The sequence below is a fragment of the Macrotis lagotis genome, chromosome 8 (assembly GCF_037893015.1).
Source record: "Macrotis lagotis isolate mMagLag1 chromosome 8, bilby.v1.9.chrom.fasta, whole genome shotgun sequence".
Classification (NCBI taxonomy): Eukaryota; Metazoa; Chordata; class Mammalia; order Peramelemorphia; family Peramelidae; genus Macrotis; species Macrotis lagotis.
Genome location: NC_133665.1, coordinates 130,539,387 through 130,557,762, shown reverse-complemented (window position 1 = coordinate 130,557,762; position 18,376 = coordinate 130,539,387). Strand labels below are relative to the sequence as shown.

General features: G+C 37.0%; 1 protein-coding gene across 7 annotated transcripts in view; it reads right to left on the bottom strand.

Moving 5' to 3' along the window:
• PTPDC1 (protein tyrosine phosphatase domain containing 1) overlaps positions 1-18,376 on the bottom strand; it is a 91,208-nt gene that overhangs the window by 42,910 nt on the left and 29,922 nt on the right. For 3 of the 7 annotated variants that reach the window (XM_074198354.1, XM_074198355.1, XM_074198357.1), the window contains one exon: positions 5,118-5,268. The exons of the other annotated variants lie outside the window; for them this stretch is intronic. The gene's annotated coding sequence lies outside the window, so the exon portion shown is untranslated. The remainder of the gene's footprint in view (positions 1-5,117; positions 5,269-18,376) is intronic. 7 annotated transcript variants of the gene reach the window in all.

Here is an 18,376-nt window from a genome sequence, read left to right as displayed (position 1 = left end):
GGGGGGTGGGGCTGTGCTAAGTCACCAGACTTACTTTTTTCCTCTGAGGCCATCTGGGTCCAGTGGCCAGATATAAATCATGACCACTGGAGATGGCCCTGGATGTGGGGCAATGAGGACGAAGTGACAGTTAGTGGGTATCAAGTATCTTTGAGTCTGGATTCAAACTCCCATCCTCCTGACTCTACAACCAGTGCTCTATCCACTGCACTACCTCATTGCCCTGGGACTACTGGAGGAGAAACACTGAAGGAAGAAAAAAAGAGAAGGGTTTAAACTAGAGAAGAACTTGAATAAAAAGATTTGATAAGGAGAAAGGAAAAAGATTCAAGGGGAAGGATTTAAAATAAGAGAACATATAGATGGAAAGATTCAAAGAGGAGGAAAAGGAAGAGATAGAAGGTGGTAAGATGAGATAACTTAAGAGACAATAAGACAAATTTAAAAGTCAAGGTAAAATAAAAGGTCAGTAAGAGAAGGGAAAGGAAGTTGAGTATAGATTTCAAGGTACTAAAGGAGAAGTAGTTATGTCACTCTGGAGCTGAAACTACTACAAGTAATGTGTCATTGCCTTGGAAGCTATTAGCAAAAAAAAAAAAAAAAAAAGACAAGGACTGAGGATTGATCTTTTAATTAAATATGAAGGCTAGGAAAGTTTTGCCATGACTTTAAACAGAATATATGATGATGGTGCAAAGATCTGTGATTGGTCCTCTGCTATCTAAAATTTTTATCAATTACTTTAATTTTTTAAAAAAGAATGTTTATTTTCAGATAAAGAAATCAAAGCTATCTAGGCATATGAAAAAATTGCTCTAAATCATTATCGATTATAGAAATACAAATTAAAACAACTCTGACGTACCACCTCACCTATCAGATTGGCCAACATGACTAAAAAGGAAAATGATCAGTGTTGGAGGGGATGTGGGAAAACTGGGACTCTAATGCATTATGGATGGAGTTGTAAACTGATCCAACCCTTCTACAGAGCAATTTGAAATTATGGCTAAAGGGCAGTAAAAACTATGCATAGCTTTTGATCTAGCATTACCACTAGTTGGTCATAAAAAAAGGTAAAATCCCACATGTACAACAATATTCATAGCAGCTCTTTCCAAGGTGGTAAAGAATTGGAAATTCAATTGGGGAATGCTGAACAAATTGTGGTATATGGATGTGATAGAAAATTGTTGTTCTATAAGAAATCATGAGGAGTGGAATTTCAGAAAAGCCTGGAAAGACTTGCATGACCTGATAATGGGTAAAGTGAACAGAATGAGAAGAACATTATATACACTAATAACAACGAGGGTGATGGTCAAGTATGGACAATTCTAAAAGACTTGTGAAGGAAAATACCATCCATATCCAGAGAGTGAACTGTCTTTAAGACCAAAACTTACTATCTTCAATTTTTAAAAATTGTCTTATGTAACACTGTCATTTTTTCTCTCTAATTTTTTCCTTTCATTTGGATTTGATTCTTCTTTCACAACATGATTAATATGGATCTATGTTTAGCATGGTTGGTTATACATGTAGAGTCTATATTAGATAGCTTTCTGTCAGAGGGAGGGAGGGTGGGAAGGAAGAGAAGGAGGGAGAAAAATGTAAAACTCAAAACCTTGCCCAAAAAAAATGATTGATGAAAACTACCATTATTTAATTAGAAAAACAAATTAAAAACATTTAAATAAAAAAATAGAATGCCATTCACATCTATAAAGCTGGCAGTGATAGCTAACATAGTGGACAAATTAGACTCTACAAAAGGTAGTGACAGGCTAGAACACTAGCTTGAATCTAAAAATAAAATGGGGATAAATTTAAGATTGAATATTAAGATTAAAAAAATTAGCTTCACAAACCCAGAATGAGGAAAGTATAGCTAGACAGCAATTCACTTGAAAAGGATCTAATGATATGAGGAACCGAAAACTCAATGAGTCAACCGTGATACAGAAGTCAAGAAAACTAATTCAACCTTAGGCTACATTAAGGCTACATTAAGAGGTATAGTAAGACTAAAAAGGAAATAATTAAGCCATGTCTAAAGCATTAAGATCAGGTCAAGTTGGAACCTTTTAGAAAGAAAACGAGTCAGAATATCAAGAAGGTGAAAGATCTCTATTTCAAGCCACTGGAGAAAAAGCTAAAAGAAATGGGGATGTTTAGCCTGGAAGAGAGTTGAGGAAGTAAGAGCAGAGTTGCTGTTTTCAAGTATTTGAAGAGTAGAATTGAGCATAGGCTTGTGTGGCTTGTCCGTAAAAGAAAAAAAACAGGAGTACTGTCTGGATGTTGCAAAGAAGCAAATTTGGGCTTTAAGTCAGGAAAAATTTCTTAAGATTTGGTTGTTTCAGTTGTTACAGTTGTGTCCAACTCTTCATGATGTTTGGGTTTTTTTTTTTTTAATAAAGATCCTGGAATGATTTGCCATTCCTTTCTTCAATAAGTTGAGTTGCCCATAGTTACATAGCAAGTAAAGTATCTGAATTTAAGCTTAAACTCACGTCTTCCTGACTCTATCCATTGTGCCACCTAGCTACCAGGGGCGGCTAGGTGGCATAGTGGATAAAGCACTGGCCTTGGAGTCAGGTGTACCTGGGTTCAAAACCGGTCTCAGACAATAATTACCTAGCTGTGTGGCCTTGGGCAAGCTACTTAACCCCATTTGCCTTGCAAAAAAAACTAAAAATAAATAAATAAATTAAAAGATTTAGAACTACCCAAAGAATAATGGACTACCCTGTGAGGTACTAAAATTCCCCCTGCAAAGTAAAAGCATGGTAGGGAGTTAGGGCTCGCTCTGGTAGTTCAAATAGATAGATCTCTGGGCCTAGAATCAGAAAGAATGAGTTTAAATCTAGCCTCAGGCACTTACTATGTGATCCTGAGCAAGTCACAACCCCATTTGCCTTAGTTTCTTTATCTGTAAAATGAACTAGAGAAGGAAATGGCAAACCACCCCACTAAATTTGCACCAAAAAAACTTTAAATGTGTGTGTGTGGGGGGGAGGCACAGTAGATAGAGCATTGACCCTGGAGTCAGGAGGACCTGAGTTCAAATCTAACCTCAGGCACTTAATACTTAGCTGTGTGACTTTGGGCAATAGGGTCATAAAGAGTCAGAACTAGCTGAACAAGAACAACAAAGTATTCAATGACTTTTGGGTTCTTTCTAATACTGTGAGTCTATGATCAACAATCAGAAATAAGACCAGGAGCATCATGTTACCTTTTCTAATGAAAAAACATATGATTCTGGGGAAATTAGTACTTTTGTGTTTAATATGTCAACAACATATTGGGCTAAAACAAGTTCTTTGAGTTGCTCTAAAATAAGATGAGGATTTCCCTTCTGTCTTTTAAGAAAGTATTGGTTATCACAGAGCCACAGAATTTAAGTGTATTAAGGCACCTCTTTATCAAACTCAGTATGAGTCAGAAGTGTGATATAGTGACCCAAAAAGCTAATCTGAAAGTCCCACTAAAAGGGGCATAACTTCCTGAGGATAAGAAGGTAAAAGTCTCATTGTAGTCTGTTTCAGTCAGACTACATCTGTAATATTGTGTTCAGTTCTGGATGCCGGAGTTCAACAAGGATTTTGATAAACTGAAGGGCATTCAAAAGACAGCAAGAATAATAATGAAAGTCCTTGAGCACAAGTCATATGAGGATTACTGAAAGAATTGGGTACATTTAATTTGCAAAAGAGAAGTCTCAGGTAGAGAATGATAGTTATTTTGAGTACCTAAAACCAGTTGTGATGTGAAAGAAGAATTAGACACTCTGTTTGGTCCAAGGGGACAGAACAAGAAACAATGGATTTAAGTTTTAAAGGAGGTAAATTAAGGTTTGAAGGCTTGAAAAACTTGTTAACAAATCATTCAGTGATGAATGGGCTAATTCTAGAGGCCATGGGCTGATTCTAGAGGCCATGGGCTAGCCTTCATTGGAGGCTGGATGATCAATTATTGTGCATGGTAAAATGGGGAATCCCCTTGGGAATGGCTTGAATTAGCTAGCTTTTGAGCTCCTTTTTAACTGTCTAATTCTGAGATTCTGAGACTTTGGCAAGGACCATCTTGACACTTTGAATACTGCCAAGAAAACAAATTTAGCCTTTTTTTCAAAAAGTTGAGTTCTAATGTTCTAAATTTGTTTTTGTGAAAATATATCTCAGGGAAATAATATTAGAATTTTTAAAATTGAGGTATTATTTTAATAAGAAGAGACCCCAGAAACCAAAGATCCTTGAATTCAGTTACATAACAGTTAGATATCATAAAAAATCAGACATCCTTGTGTACTTATTATTCATAATGAGAAACTCCTTCCTTTGTAAAACTACAATTTATGCTTTTACAGTTTGTAGTGATCTGTAACGGCTTTTCTGATACTTAAGAGACTTTTTCAAGTCATATTGGCCAGTAATAGAATTAGAAAATTGTTAGAGGTTGGAACTAACTCTTAATCATGACACCATAAGGTATAATTGAAAACACCAAGAAGCTGGTTCATAAAGGCAACAGGGGAAAAAAAGGAAAAATGGTTAGGGCAGACAACATATCAGGTTTCAGTATGGTTCTGGTGAAAAGCATAAAATAACTATATGTTTGTTGAGTGTAGAACTGTTTATTTCAGGATTTTAAAAGAAAAAGACCCTTTAAAAAGGAAAGAGCTCTATAAAATATTTTTGGTCATTGGCAAAATGCTAAGATATAAGCAAAATGTTTTACCTTCTAGGGAAGCCTTTTCTAATTCATTCAGTTTTTTTTAAGTTTTTGCAAGGCAATGGGGTTAAGTGGCTTGCCCAAGACCACATAGCTAGGTAATTATTAAATGTCTGAGGCCGGATTTGAACTCAGGTCCTCCTGACTCCAGGGCCGGTGCTCTATCCACTGCACCACCTAGCTGCTCCCCCTCTAATTCATTCAGAAGAAGGAAAGCAGAGAAAGAAGACTGTCTCACTAACTTAAGATGGTAAAATATGTTTGGAGAAAATTTCAAACTCCAACCCCATCAAAGGATAGTCAAAAGGCATGCCAATTGATGAAAAACTTGCATATGACTTCCCCAAGAAAAATCCAAAGAAAATGCCAAGGACATTCACCTAAAAATTGAGGGTGATCTCTCCATCTTAAAAATGATGACTCAGAAGTATAATGTCAAGCTCTGTCTGAACTCATCTGTGTCTTCCTTTGCATATGACTCCTGATACCAGTTTATTTCAGCCTCAGGGCACAAGGAGAGAAGGCAAAACTCTGTGGATAAAGGAAAAGACTTAAGACCAAGAATTTTTCTTAATATCAAGTAAATTCATGATGTACATACTCCATTCAATTATCTCTCTAGCCATTTAAGGGAATTGCCATTCCCAATTATGTCAAATTATCAGCAAGGCTAAAGGACTGAATCACAGGATACTTCTTATTTTCCTACCAAAAGTTTGCTCTTAGCTCAATACTCCCCTGTTCCTTTCTACCATAAATGAGGGACACTTCATCCAATTAGCAAAGGAGCAATATCTACTATGGACTAGGTGCTAGTGATACAAGTTAAAACAAAATAAGAAAGTCTTGCCCTGGAAAAGCTTACATCAGAGAGATTTGACATGTTCTCAGAGATATAAATATAGAAAAAACTAAAAATAAATATTCAATGTTTAGGGGAACAGAGTACTAACATTGAGGGAGTTAAGAAAGGCAACATTAAATACTCAGGAATCTACCTCCCAAGACAAATGCAGAAACTGTATGAACACAATTACAAAGCACTTCTCACACAAATAAAATCAGATCCAAACAATTGGAAAAATATCAATTGCTCATAGTTAGGTCGAGGTAATATAATAAAAATGACAATTCTACCCAAATTAAATTACTTATTCAATTTCATACCAATCAAACTACCAAATAACTATTTTACCAAGCTAGGGAAAAATAGTAACAAAATTCATCTGGAGCAACAACAAATGGTCAAGACTATCAAGGAAACTGATGAAAAAAATGTAAAGGAAGGTGGCCTAGCTCTACCAGATCTAAAACTATACTATAAAGCAGCAGTCATCAAAACTGACTGGTACTAGTCAAGAAATAGAGTAATGCATCAATGGATTAAGATAGGTTCAAAAGAAATAGTAGTAAATGACTACAGTAATCTACTGTTTGACAAACCCAAAGATATTAGCTTCAAGGATAAGAACTCACTATTTGACAAAAATTGTGGGGGAAAAACTGGAAAATAATATGGCAAAAACTAGGCATGGACTCACATCTCACACCCTATATGAAAATATGGTCAAAAGGGGTACAGGATTTAGACATAAAGTGTGACACCATAGAGAAATTAATAGATCAAGAAATACTCTATCAGATCTATGGAAAGGGGAGAAATTTATTAATAAGCAAGAAATAGAGTACATTATTACTTACAAAATGGATGGTTTTGACTATATTAAATTAAAAAAATTTGCACAAATAAAACCAATGCTGCCAAGATTAGAAGGAAACAGAAATCTTGGAAACAATTTTCACAGTGAGGGTTCTGATAAAGGTCTCACTTTAAAGAACTGCATCAAATTTATAAGTCACTCCCCAAATGGTCAAAGGATATGAACAGTTTCCAAATGAAGAAATTAAAACTATATATAAAATCATATGAAAAAATGTTACAAATCATTACTGATTAGAGAAATGAAAATTAAAATAACCATGAGGTATCAACTCATACCTATTAGATTGGCTATGATGACAAAAAGGGAAGATGATCAAAGTTGGAGAGGTCGTGGGAGGATTGGAACATTAATGCATTGGTGGTGGAGTTGTGAACTGATCCAACCATTCTGCAGAGCAATATTGAGCTATGCCCAAAGAGTAATAAAACTGTTCATACCCTTTGACAAAACAGTTCCATTACTAGGTCTATGGTTAGAAGAAATCATAAAAAATGAGAAAAGTTCCCCATGTTACAAAATATTTATAGCAACTCTTTTTGTAGTGGCAAAGAATCGGAAATTGAGGGGATGCCAATCAATTGGGGAATGGTTAAACAAGTTATGATATATGAATGTTATGGAGTACTATTGTTCTATAAGAGACCATGAATAGTTGGACTTTGGAGAAGCATGGAATTAATTTCAGGATCTGATGTTGAGTGAAAGGAGCAGAACCAAGAGAACATTGCTGCCCATGGGGTGCCTGGGTTCCTGGGGTTGCCAGCTTGTAGCAGCAGAAGTGGTATCCAGACCTCCCATCACAAGGATCACTAAGCACAATTTGGAAGATCAATGGGGAAAACTCTGCCAGAATGACTATGGCCAGAGTGGCCCTCGGTGCAGCTCCAGACCTTGGAATGGAAGCAGGCCCTTGGAGCCACCCAGCAGGGAGCTGTCTGACAGCTGCTTCCAAAGCGCTCAATTCATGGAAGGGAGGGGTGGGAGAGGAACACTGTCAAGGTCTCTCCTCTGTCCCTGTGACAGGACTCTGGTGCTTTGTCCACATTCAGATCCTGGTGGCAGCCTTGGGCGCTCTCCTCACAGCTCCAGGACCAAGGGGAGTGCTTGTTATCATCCACAGATCAGATCACAGAACAGGAGAGCAGTCAGAGCCTCTCATAAGAAACTGAAGAGACTGAGGTCCTTGTGGGGGTGTCCCAATAACATTCAAAAGTTTGGGAAGCATCTCAAAGCCAGTTCATGAGGAAATAGAAAAAAAAAAAGAACTGACCATACATAATTACTTTGGTCCCATGGAGAATCAAAACACACACTCAGAAGATGACAAAGTCCAAGCTTCTGTATCTAAAACCTCCAAGAAAAATAGGAGTTGGCCTCAAGCTATGGAAGAGCTCAAAGAAGATTCTGAAAATCAAGAAAGGGAGGGAGAGGAAAAATTGGGAAGAAAAGTGAGAGTGATGGAGGAAAGTCATGAAAACCAAGTCAGTAGCTTGGTCAAGGAGATACCAAAAAATGCCAAAGAATACAACATATTAAAAATCAGTTTAGATCAAATGGAAAAAGCAATCCAAAAAGTTAATGAGGAGAAGAATACCTTAAAAAGCATAAATGGCCAGATGGAAAAAGAGATAAGAAAATCCTCTGAAGAAAACAACCCCTTCAAATGTAGAAAGAATGGAGCTAAAGGAAGCTGATGATTTTGTGAGGAATCAAGAATCAATAAAACAAAACAAAAAGAATGAAAAAATAGAAGAAAACATGAAATATCTTATTGGAAAAAACTGACCTGGAGAACAGATCCAGAAGAAACAATTTAAAAATTATTGGGCTACCTGAAAGTCATGGCCAGGAAAAGAATCTTGACTTCATTTTAAAAGAATTTCTACAGGAAAATTTGCCTGATATCCTAGAAGCAGAAGGTAAAATAGAAAATTGAGGGAATTCGCCAATGTCCTGAGATTCCAAAAAATAATCGTCAGGAATATTATAGCCAAATACCAGACCTCCCAAATGAAAGAGAAAATATTACAAGTAGCCAGAAAGAAACAGTCAGGATTGGGGTGGCTAGGTGGCGCAGTGGATAAAGCACCGGCCCTGGAGTCAGGAGTACCTGGGTTCAAATCCAGTCTCAGACACTTAATAATTACCTAGCTGTGTGGCTTTGGGCAAGCCACTTAACCCCATTTGCCTTGCCAAAAAAAAAAAAAAACAGGATTACAAAGGATTTGGCAATATCTACATTAAGGGCTTGTAGGGCTTGGAATGTGATATTCCAGAAGGCAAAAGAGCTTGGTTTACAGCCAAGAATCAATTACCCACAAAACTTAACATCTTCTTTCAGGGTAAAAGATGGACATTCAATGAAATAGGAGAATTTCAAACTTTCCTGCTGAAATGACCAGAGTGGAACAAAAAGTCTGATCATCAAGGACAGAACTCAGGTGAAGCATAGAGAGGGAGGATGGGAAGGGCAAGTTATGAGGGGTTTTAATGATGTTAAACTGCTTGTATTCCTGCATGGGAAGATGCTACTGATAACTCATATGAACCTTCTCATTCATTAGGGCAGTTAGAAGGAGCATCTATAGACAAGGCACAGGAGGGAGTTGAATAGGAAGGAATAATATATTATAAAGATGGAGTCAATGGATGAAAAAGGAATGTACTTGGAGAAAGGGAAAGGAGAGGTAGAATGGGCATGTTATTTCACATAAAGGAGACAAGAAAAAGCTTTTGCAATAGAGTGGGAGGTTGGGGAAGGTGAGGGGGAATCTTTTCATTCTCACTGGAAATAGCTTAGAGAAGAAACAACATATACACTTAATAAGGTATAGAGATCTTTTACCCTAGAGGGAAAAGGAGAAGAAAGGGATGGGAGAAAGGAGGCAGGGGGAGGGGAGGGGGAATGTAGGTGATAGATGAGAGGGTATATCATGGGAGCAGGTAGTCAGATGAAACACACTATTTTTGTTTTTTGCAAGGTGACAGGACTGGGTGGGTAGCCTGCCCGGGATCACACAACTGGGTGGTTGTTGGGGTGGGATTTGGGCTCAGGGCCTCCTGGCCCCAGGGCTGGTGCTTTGTCTTTTGTGCTACTTGGCTGCCCCACAGCACACTTTTGAGGAGGGACAAAGTGAAGAGAGATAGAGAGAGAAAATAGAATAAAGGGAAGTGGGGAGGAATGGTTGGAGGGAAATACAATCAGCAATAGAAAATGTGGAAAAAAAATATGGAAGCAACTTCTCTGATGAACACATGATAAAGAATACAATCCAACCCAGAGACAGAGCTGATGGTATCCGAACAGACTAAAGTACAATTTTTTTCTCTTTCCTTCACTTTGTTTTTTGTGAAGTTTTTTATTTTTGTGGGAGTAGGGGGGATTATGTTTACTCTTACAAGACTATTTTAGTAATGTGTAATACAAATGTAAATATAAAAAAATTTTAAAATAAAGAATAAAAATTTAATATGAGAGAGAGAGAGAGAGAGAGAGAGAGAGAGAGAGAGAGAGAGAGAAACACTGTACACATTAACAATAACATTATGAGTTGATCAACCTTGATGGATACATTTCCTCTCAGCAGTTCAGAGACTCAGTATTAGATTGGCTATGGACAATGATATCCCCATCCAGAGAAAGAAAAACAAAACAAAAAAAACCATCAGAATCTGAATAAACACTATATCCATTTTTTTATTTTCCTCATGTATTTTTTCCTCTCTCTCATGGTTTTCTTTCTTTTCTCTTAATCTTTATTCCTCATACCAAAAATGACTAATCCGTAAACATGTTTAACACAAATGTATATGTACAATATTCACCTGACTGCTCACCACTGAGGGGAGGGTGATAGTAAGGGAGGATGGAAGGAAATTATGTAACTTAAAAATATGTATATGCATGTGGATGAATGTTGAAAAACTTTCATAACATGTAATTGGAAAAATAAAATAAAATATCATTTGGGGGGAAAAAAGGCCTCTTTGAAGCACACAGAGCTTGAACTGAGACTTGATGGAAGCTACAGATCCAAAAGGCAGAGGTGAGGAAGAAGAGGATTCATAGACTGGGAGATCCTGAGCAGAGATATAGAGGTAGGAGATGGAATATAACATATGATCTGCCCACAGCTCAGGGGACATGAAGGGGGACAATATGTAATCAGTCTGAAAAGCTGAGTGAGGGCAAATTGTGAGAAATGTATAATCTGTTCTAGATGCAATAGGGGGCCAATGAAGCTTCTGGAGTAGGAGTGCTTCATGGACACAATCAAAGCTTTAGGAAAGGGATGAGAAAGATCAAGTGGGGAAGAGAGGGGAAGAATGTAGGAAGTCCAAGGAAGAGGTTGAAAAGTGAGGAGCCCTGGCCTAGATCAGCTACATTTTGTGGTCCTTCAGCATCATCCCAAGCCCCCTCTTAGTTGCCTATCTACACTCCTTTCCTGAAAGCCTAACCAATGTGCCACTTTTCTTTAGGTTTTTGCAAGGCAAATGGGGGTTAAGTGGCTTGCCCAAGGCCACACAGCTAGGTAATTATTAAGTGTCTGAGGCCAGATTTGAACTCAGGGACTCCTGACTCTAAGGCTAGTGCTCTATCCACTGAACCACCTGGTTGCCCCATCATGCCACTTTCTTTATGAAACCTATTCAACTTCCACAAAAGCATCTGCTGCCTGTCCTGCTTATTGGTGGGGGGGGCTTCCAGGTGGCACCATTGTCAGAAGGACTTAAATCTAGTCTCAGACACTTCCAAGCTATGCCACCCTGCACAAATCAATCCAGTTTGCTTCAGTTTCCTCATCTTTAAAATGAGTTGGGAATGGAAATGCTAAATCATGAATATCTTTGCCAGAAAAAACTGAAAAGGTTAAACAACAAAAACAACACTGATTTATCTCCTTGCTTTTCCTTGGAGGAAAAAATTCAACTCTAGGCATGCTCACTGTTGGTTCCGTAATGCTTGGAATTCTACCCCTCTTCATCTGACTCAGGGATTACTCAATTCCTGGAAGTCCTAGCTAACATCCCACCCACCAAAAGAAATCAGTTCTACAAGCATTGATGTCAGTGCCTTCCTAACACTGTTCATCTGATCATCTCCCACCTTTGTACATGGTAGTGTGTATGGGGATTCCCCATCACACTGGTCAACTCCTGTTTTACTTTTTGCCTTTCTCTGCATACCCATTGCCTTATCCAGTACCTGGTGGAAGAGGAGACACTTAATGCTTGATTTAAAGTTGATGTAAAAAAATATTCACAGCAGCCCTGTTTGTAGTGGCAAAGAATTGGAAATTAAGTGAATGTCCTTCAAATGGAGAATGGCTGAACAAACTGGTATATGTATGTGAAGGAACACTATTGTTCTATTAGAAGCCAGGAAGGATGGGAATTCAAGGGAAGCCTGGAAGGATTTGCATGAATTAATGCTGAGTGAGATGAGCAGAACCAGAAGAACATTATACACCCTAACAGCAACAATGGACTTGCTCATTCCATCAGTTCAACAATCAGGCACAATTTGGGGATTTCTGTGATGGAGAATACCATCTGTATCCAGAAAAAGAATTATGGACTTTGAACAAAGACCAAAGACTATTGGCTTTAATTTAAAAAACCCAACAAAAATGTTATCTAATTATATAATTTTGCTATCTCTTATACTTTATTTTTCTTCCTTAAGTATATGATTTCTTTCTCATCACATTCAACTTAGATCAATGTATACCATTGAAACAATGTAAAAACTTAACAGACTGCCTTCTGTGGGGGGTGGGGGGGGGGAGGGAAGCAAGATTAGGGGGAAAAATCATAAAATTCAAAATAAATATAATCTTTCTAAAAGTAAAAAAATAAATAAATAAAATTGATGTAAGGACTGAAGTGTTCTATCTAGGGGATGTTGTGATGTTCAGAAATCCAGTATATTTTACCTTTTCCTTCATCAAGTAATATACCCTATTTACCTCTTTCGGTGTCATAAAACTATCTGTATTACTCTACCAGTCACTTGAGTTGGTCATTGGTTTTCATGTACTATGTGGTTCTTTAAATAAAATCCTATTCTTTAAATCCTACTCTAAAACCCACATTATGGTGTAGAAGAGATCCTAGTTTTTCAAAGATTATGCCAGAAGAATGGAAGCTCTGAAAGGTCATGACTCAGCTAGGAAAGCTTTGCATATGATATTGATTATATTATTTGAAGTTAAGAAAGTATCATTACCAGAATGTTGACTACCTTCTATAGCTATACCCAGACACACATGTACATCTACATGTATATTATGTCTACAAATTTTCTACTGAGATGTGGAGTTGTGAATAAAATATTAATCTCCTCTGAATCAGGAATGCTCATGGAAGTAGTAACATTTTAAAAATATATAGTCCACATCTTTTCTTTCATTAGGTTTTCCCCACAAAAATAGTCTTATTCATTCAGTATGTCTCTCAAGAAGGCATTAGCCATTATTTCACAGAATTTCTTCACTGCTGCTTGAAAGTAATGATGTGAGGGGTGGGGGGGGGGGTTCCTGAATTATAAAAGAGTCTAGCTAGGGTGACCCTCTACAGGTGCTTCCAGCTCTAAAAAATGTTGCCTTTAGAATGTCCTTCAAAGAGGGCTCACTACAATCTGCTTAGTGAAAGAAGCAATACAGGTTGAGTTAGACACAATCATCCTTATAGTTGCTGTATTTTTGGTTTGCCAAATTTCCATTGTTTTTAAGCTAAGAAATACCCTTGAAAATTCTCTAAAACATCTTTTCAAATAAATTTAACAGGAAACATTAATTCAATTAACATTTATTTTTAGGTGCCTACTCTCTATGTTATACTATGCTAGAGATGGTGTGGTTGACAGTCAAAAAACAAAACAGTACCTTCCCTCAAGGAATCTACATTCTCCTGTGAGGAATATGTAAATAAGAATGGTACAGCAAAAATAAGTAAGCAGGTAATCATAGTATAGGGAAAATTAAAGAGGGAAAGGGCACTAACGACTTGGAGGGGCAGTAAAAACAGCTTAATAATAAAATTGATGTAAGGACTGATGTAAGGACAGGTAGCCCCTGACCCAAGTCTTAAAGGAAGAAAGCAATCACAAGAGGTGGAAAAGAGTATTGAACATCCGAGGCACAGGACACAATTATGGATGAATGCATGGAGACAAAAGATGAAGTCAAAGAACAATTGCTTGAGCATTTGACAGGAATATAAAATCTGTGATGTGAGTAATAGGATATAAAGCTGGAAAGGTAGGTGGCAGCTATCCCATAGACTGTTTCAAATGCCAATTCTAGTTTAAGTTTGTGATAGAGGAGAAGGGAAAGAAGGAAGAAGGATCCTGGAGTGTGTGACCATGTGACAGCTTATAAGGATCATAATGAGAATGGCTCTATGTGCAGAGAAAAGGGGGTTACTGGGAAAGATGCTATGGAGGCAGCACTTTAGCAATAATGGGCTCTGGAGCCCAACTCTTTACTTACATTATTTAAACCTCACACCAACTCTCAAGAATAGGTACTATTGGGGGCGGCTAGGTGGTGCAGTGGATAAAGCACCGGCCCTGGAGTCAGGAGTACCTGGATTCGAATCTGGTCTCAGACACTTAATAATTACCTAGCTGTGTAGCCTTGGGCAAGCCACTTAACCCCATTTGCCTTGCTTTAAAAACCTAAAAACAACAACAACAAAAAACATTAGGCTGACAGTAAACACATTATGCTTATTATTTCTCTATGCAATGTTAAACTATTTGAATTTAGAAACAGACCTTCATATATTTTATATAAAAATAGACAAATCAAGTATAAGCCTCCTTCATATTTCTGCTACTTGCCTATCTTCATTTTCATCTTAAAAAGCATCTCCTAAGATTGACTGAATATTAAACAGTGCCAAGAAAATCTTGCTAGTAATTAGTTATTTCACTTGGGGATCCTTATGAAAATTTTCTAAAAATAGATTGTCTTCATTTATATAATAAATTAACTTTAAAGCTGCCAGATAGATGAATAAAAAGATCATTGCCATAAGCAGTCATTCTTAGTCTATATGAATCATATTATTTAATATAACTTCCTGTTTCAAATTACAAAAAATCTTTTTCACTGTAAACTACATTTCAATTTTGTTTTTTTAAGCTCATTATTGTCATATGAGTCATAAGCTCACTAATTGGGACCTAATATTTCTAAGTAATTGTACTTTGAACATTACTCATCACAGGAAGTTCAAAATAATAGGGAGGAAGCAAAAGATAAGACATGCTCATTGTTAAAACTATAAATGATGTAATGCTCTGTAAGAAGCCTAGAGGTTTACTTCAAAGAAGAAATCAGGCTCTGGGGTAGATTGAGGAATCACATAAGCCTTAAGCTATACAAACAAAAACACCTGTGGTTAGAGAAGAATGGATGCTAATAAAAAATTGTCACACTAGTTTAGTGCTTTTAGAGTTGACAAAATATTTTTTCATCTATTATTCCATTTGATCATGATGCTGTCTTCTATGAATAAAGAATTGCATTATAGTGAATTTATTAATGACCTAGTACAATACAATGATTTCATATTCTAAATCTGGGGAAATGTCTGTACAATTTTCTAAGCCTAGAATTGTTTAAAAACTTATTGTTAGGGTGAACACATTAAAAATGGAGAGTGCAGAGAGGCAGAGTTGAGAAGCATTCAGTCAAACCCTCCCAAATTTTCCTCTAAACAACTCTATAGTAACACCCCAAATCAAATTCTGAAATGGCAAAACCAACAAAAAGTCAAGTGAAAAAGTTTTGAATCCCAAGACAATATAAGAGGTAGGCAGGAATGATCTGTCTCAGCAGGGTGTTGGTAGACCCAGGAAGTGCAGGCTCTGCCTTGGGGGCTGCTGCACTGGCATCAGCAGAATCTATGGAAGCTCTCAGCCCAAAGACAGTGAGGGGGTTGGAACTACTGATCTGAAGGAGATTTCCTGGAGCTAGGGTTTAGGATCCTGTTGCATTGCCTACTTGGTCCCAGGGTCAAAAGGAGAATTGCACTTGCAGTTAATGGGAGCAGAGGCCCAGGTTGTGATTCCAGGGCAGAGGGGAGTGCTTGTGGGTTGCTCATGGCAGAGTAAGGACCCTGGTCTTTATTTCAAGACAAGAGGTAGCACAAGCACTTGTGGCTGCAGATGAGCAAGGGAAATAGTCATAGTCCCAGGACCAGGAGAAGTGCCAGCACTGGTGTCTACAGGAACAAAGTCCTTTTCTGGGTAAAGACCAGAGCACAACCCAGAAGAGTAGACAACACATCTCTCCTTAAATCATACCACGTTGGAAGCACCAAAACCCTACAGACTCCCAGAGCTAGCCCTGAAAACAGAAGCAAAAAAAGACCTGAAGTTGGGACATTGCCTTGAGAATAGAGCACAGCTTCAACATAAAATTAAAAATCAAGAAAAAGGTTTAAAAAATAAAACAACCACAAAGAAGCTGGTCATAACAATTACTAAAGGTGACAGGAAAGATCAAGACCCAAACCCAAAAAACTATGTCATAAGTAGCTATAAACAAAACTTCAAAGAAACATATAAGCTGGATACAAATCCAACAATAATTTCAGGAAAAGCTCAAAAAGGATTTTGAAAATCAAATTAGATAGGTAGAGAAAAAATTGGGAAAAGATATGAGAGTGATACAAGAAAATTATGAAAGGAGAATCAATAGCTTGGTAAAACAGGCAGAAAACAGGAAAGAACACCTTGAAAAACAGAATTGGCTAAATAGAAAAGGAGTACAAAAGCTTACTGAGGAAAATAATTCCTAAAAATTAGAATTGTCAACAAGACAAAATTTAAAAAATGAAGAATAGAAGAAAATGTGATATATCTCACTGGAAAAACAACTAATTTGGAAAACAGATCAAGAGAGATAATTTAAGAATTACTAAACTACTTGAAAATCATGATAAAAAAAAACAAAACACCAAAACCTAGAAATCATGATCAAGGAAAAAACTGCCCCAATAGTATAAAACCAGAGGGTAAAATAGAAATTGAAAAACATCATCCACTTTCTGAAAGAAATCTCAAAATGAAAATGTCAGAAACATTGTAGCCAAATTTCAGAGTTCCCAGGTCAAGAAGAAGTTGTAATTAGCCAGAAAGAAAACAGTTATTATATTGTGGAACTACAGACAAGACCTTAGAAGATTTAACAGCTTCCAGATTAACAGAGAGGAAAGCTTGGAATATGATATTCCAGGAGACAAGGAATCTAGAATTTCAACAAAGAATATCCTATCCAGCAAAACCAAATATAATCCTGATGAAAAGACTCAAGTTGAATAGAAAATTTGACTTTCAAATATTAGGCTCAAGAGAAGCATAAAAAGTTAAATATGAAAGAGAAATTTTTTTTTAGTTTTTGCAAGGCAATGGGGTTAAGTGGCTTGCCCAAGGCCACACAGCTAGGTAATTATTAAGTGTCTGAGGCTGGATTTGAACTCAGGGACTCCTGACTCCAGGGCTGGTGCTCTATCCACTGCGCCACCTAGCCACCCCATGAAACAAAAATTTTAAGGGATTCAGTAAAGTTAAAATGCTGACATTTCTGTATGAGAAAATGATCATTGTAACTCCCTAAGTATTTTATAAAGGAGTAACAACAGATAGAAGGCACAGCTGTGAGAAGATTTGCATCAGGTGACTTTTTTTTTAATTTAGGAGGAAAAAAGAGAGATCCAGTAAGTGAAAGGAAAAGATAAAGGAAGAACACAGAAAATTATCTCACATAAAAGAGGAATGAAAGGAGAGCTATTACATTAGAGGGGTTAGTGTTATGGAAGAAAGAATTGCAAAGGGAATTAACACTTAAGATGTATGGCCTATGCAATGAGCACTCTGAAAATCAGAATAGACCAAATAGAAGCTAACGACTAACGACTCCATGAGACAAGAAGAAATATTGAAACAAAACCGAAAGACTGAAAAGTAGAAGAAAATAAGGTATTTTATAGAAAATAACAGAAACAATAACAAAACAAAAACATAAAACAGAGCAAGGAGAAAAAATTAAAAATTAAAAATCATTGGACTACCTGAAAGCTATGAACCTCTTCCAATAAAAAGCTTAGACATCATATTTCAAGAAATCTTAAAAGAAAAATGCCTAGCTCTCTTAGAACTGGAGAGCAAAGTAAAAATACAAAGAATTCACTGTTCTCCTCCTGAAAGAAACCACAAAATGGAAAGTAAAAGGTGGGGAAGAGGAATAAATTATGGAGTTGAAGGAAAATTATTTCACATAACTGAAGTGTACAAGGAGAAGTTCACAGAAACAAGGGGAAGAGATTGACAGTTGCTTTCACACAAACTGGAAGGATTAACACACACAAACATACACACACAGCTGACTACAGCAATACATTTCACTCAACAGGAAAAACAGAAAGCAAAGGGGAGAACATGAATGAAAAAAGGATAGTTATTCAGGGAGTGATTAGTCTAAAGCAAAACACTCTAACTAGGTACCCTCTTCATCTGCTCCAGTTTCCAAATCCTACTCTGAGAATTACAATCAAATCATCACCATAATTACTTCTGGAAAGGGGATGTTAATAGACTATTTGGTTGTTTCATTCACCATCTTTCTAACTTTCCAGACCAAAATTTTCTTCCATGGTCACCATACCCACATTACAATATAAGGCACTTGAGGGTAGTGTCTGTCTTCCTTTTATATTTGGACTTTTGGCACTTACATAGTGCACACTTGACAGAGTTTTTTGTACAATCATTCACTAAAGGCAGTGTGAGAATAAAAATAATTGTTATTGTTCTTAACAAAGTATGACACAGTCATTGTCCTCAAGGGAGTGAAAGAGACAAGACAAACATGTGACAAACACAATAACAGTCATTAAAGAAT